Consider the following 3,799-nt stretch of genomic DNA (forward strand, 5'->3'; position numbering starts at 1 on the left):
CCAGAGCACCATCTATTGCCTCCGCCAGGCCCTAACCAACCATGAACTTGGAGTCGTCTTGCTCAGATCCCAGACCTCTGCACACACATCCGTCAGCCACAGCATCCACTGAAACGCCTCAGTGGCCTCCACCTCCTCCACGACCATATCTCCTGAGGGCTTTAGAAAACTTAGAGGTCATTTACCCAGTGCGGTGCCCTTCTTGTGGACTGGGACACTAAGGCCCAGGGGAGCTGACTGGCTCATCCATGCACACACAGCCCCTTGCAGAGGCAGGCTGATGACAGCCTTTCTGGACAGTGTGGTCAGTGCTTTCCAGCTCTGGGGCACATCTGCCTCCTTCCACATTTGAGAGTCACAGTTTTAGACCGTATATGACATATGGTCACTCTATTATAATGTGTTTTACTCTGTTAGAGTTGAGCAAGATGGGGTCAGGGATGATACCGTGGGTGACACTGACCAGTCCTGTGTTAAGTCAGAAGCAGCTTGGGGAACTTGGAGGTGGGAGGGTTAACTCAGACCTGGCTAAGGAGCTGAGGACCCAGAAAGGCCTTTAGTCAAAAGCCCACGAGTCAGGCCTCAAAGCACAGACAGAAATCTAAGTTGAGCTGGGGGAAACTTGCTGAGAGTGCCACAGGTGTCAGAAAGCTGGCAGGCAGATGTTTGATGGACAGTGTCATGCACCAGGCCTTGAGAAGGCCAAGATGGGTGAGACCTGGGCCCTGGCTGGAGGGGTTCAGAAGGGTAGGGCCTAGGGACAGGAAGACCAGGGGTGAGGGGCCTCTCAAGTCCTTTGTTTACTGCCCTGTGTCACCTGTTACCAGCATGCACCTGTTCCTCACCTGGACGCCCTACCCACGGCATCATGCTTTATGGTGCTCCAGTGTTTTGTGTTCAGAGAGATCCTGGTAAATATTTCTTAATAAACTGCACACATCCGTTTGCCAGCCAGTGAAATGGCCCTCTGGTCCCCTGGGTCCTGGGAAGGACAGTGTGGAGGCCTGGGACTCAGGAATGGTGCAAAGAGCCCAAGAAGGATTGCCCAGGAGGGGAATGTGGAGGGAGGCAGAGGAAAGGACAGGGACAGGATCCAAGGAAGGATGAGCAAGGTGGGCAGAAGATAAGATGCAACAAACACAGAACATCTGGCCCCAAACAACAGGCTGCCACACAGGCTCCCAACACACCTGGCTTAGCTCTCAGGTAGCCGGCAACCCCAAAGACAGGCGAGAAGGTGGGAGGCGCCCAGATAGGGATAGGCGCCCAACAGGAAGGGGCCTAGAGGGACCAAGTGGACATGCAGGGTAACTGCCCCCTGCCGACAGGGTGGGGCGTGACAGCCCAGGGGCCCATCCCCCTGAGGTCATACCTACAGGGAGACGGGACTCAGCCCTTGTCCAGCACCTGACCAAAGAGAAGGCCCCATGTGGGGCTCAGTGCACCCTGCAGCTGCAGAGAGTTGCTGACATTGTGCTAGGCACCCTTGGGCCTCCTCATTTCACAGGTAATATGGTAAAGCATAGACATTCCAGAAAACCCCACCAGACATAGATGCAGATCCTGAACCCCGAACTGCATGTACGCACTAGGGTAGGTGAAAGGTGCAAAAGCCCGGCCACTGAGCATCCCTTAGGCGGCAGGCCTAACTGCTCACTTGAAGAGGGCATGGCTCAGAAGCACTCATTTCCACTCAGTGGCATGTAACATATGGCACAGGAACGAGGTGCCACATCTCACATCCCCCAGAACGCAACTATCTCTTGCTTACTTTGAAACAACAAAATTCCTTGACTTTTCTGATATTTCTCAGCTCCTCTTTCCTGTAAAAGTTCCTAAGAGGCGCCTGCACCTACCGCCTCTGCAGCCTCATCTCTGGTTCCTGAATAACCCCTTACTCAGGGGCTTGAGTGAGGTCTCCAGGAGTCCAACCATCTCCATTACCTTCGTCAAGGCTGGGTTGGCCCGCACCCCACTACGCCTGTCTCCTACTGCCACCTACCCCATAATTTTGTTGGGGGAATGAGATGGGTCAGGGCACATGCCTGGCACAAGACGCAGGCTGGGTGGGCACTGGTGGCCGTCAGGATGCGCTGTGGCAGTCTCCTTGCACATAAAGGAAGCACATCAGCCTCTCCCTCCTGCTCTCCTCAATCCTGCCTTATCTGACAGGGGATTCCACAAGAAACTGGGTGGGCTCAACCAGCCCTTCGCTGCCAGAGCATGGGAAGAGAAGGATGACCCTGGTGTCACCTCAGGAAGCTCACCTGCCAAGGACAGATGCCACACTCTCTCAGCAGCTTTTCCAAGCATACAGAAGTATTTTGGCACCCAATTGCCTTCTCACACTTTCCTTATTTCTCAATTAAGATAAGCCAGGTCAGGAAATTGCAGTCCCACAGCAGGACAGTATCTGTCATGGGGCACACACTGCATGTTCTATAGTGGCTCGGGGCCCTCTGCCATCTGAGGTCACCAGTCACTGCTGAGCCCCCCATTCCTCCGACTCCTGACCTTCGCTCTGCCCCCTCAGATACTTTGGGAGACCCATTTCCCACAGGTTTCCAGCTGGTCTCCAGCCCTCCCTTAGCTGACCCCTCCTCATCTGGCTGTAGACATGGGTATACCTGGTGGGAACCATCCCAAAGCCCCTGTCATGTATGTACTCCAAGTCCCTGTCCCCAACACCCGATTCCACCAGATGCCTCACAGGCTGGGGTCCAAGGGCCCTCAAGCCCCTCCTGCCCCTCAGCAGGTCAGGCCCGACCTGCAAGTCATCTCTTATGTGTTAAGTTTTAATTTCAGACAACTTAGTTTAAGTATGGCCTAAACATTGTAAGAGCAAAGGCCACTCTGTCTGAAATTCAAATTTAAGCAGGTGTCCTATGTATTTATTTGCTAAATCCCTCAACCTGTGTCCCTCCCCTTCCTTGTGCTCAAATCTAGGGCTGGCACTCTCATCTGGGCCACCACAGTGGTTGATGTGTCCACTCTAGCGCACACTCTACAGACCCCTACTTGCCCAGCAGGAGGGGTGGGGGCCTCCCCTGTGCGAGCTCACTGCAGCCCCGTTATCTTGAGCCTTCTTCCCGTGGCCCAGCTAGATTTCAGGTCCACCTCTCCTTCATCTTCGGGGGCCTTTCCTGATCGCTCCATCAAAAGAGCCCTATGGCCCTGCTCTCCCTCCTGCCTTGTCCTCTGATAGGGGTAATAAACATTACTGTTACATAAACTATTTTATTTAAATAAAATCAGGAACAGACCCTTTCCCACTCACAGATGCACACACACCCACCCTCTTGTTCCCCATCACCCACGGCCACCTCAAACCAGTGGTTCTCATTGTGACCATTTTGCCTCAACCCCAGATCAGGGGACACCTTCCAAGTGAAGGCCCACTGCTCCCTGCTGATTGAGTGGTACACAGGTCTAGGCACAAGTCCTCCTAGGGTGGGACAGGAGGGATAGGTTCCCCAAGGTACCTAGACCCAGTTGGCTTCCCCACCTCTCCCCACACACAGCCTGGCAGTACCACCAGACACCTAGAGCTGCTCCCTGTGGAGGGCAGATCAGGGGACACCTTCCATGTGAAGGCCCATTGCTCCCTGTTGATTGAGTGGTACACAGGTCTAGGCACAAATCCTCCTAGGGTGGGACAGGAGGGATAGGTTCCCCAAGGTACCTAGACCCAGTTGGCTTCCCCACCTCTCCCCACACACAGCCTGGCAGTACCACCAGACACCTAGAGCTGCTCCCTGTGGAGGGCAGGTCTCCTCCCCTCATGGGGAGGTTAAAAAGG

Source organism: Pteropus alecto, unplaced genomic scaffold (genome assembly GCF_000325575.1).
Source record: "Pteropus alecto unplaced genomic scaffold, ASM32557v1 scaffold78, whole genome shotgun sequence".
NCBI classification, from domain to species: Eukaryota; Metazoa; Chordata; class Mammalia; order Chiroptera; family Pteropodidae; genus Pteropus; species Pteropus alecto.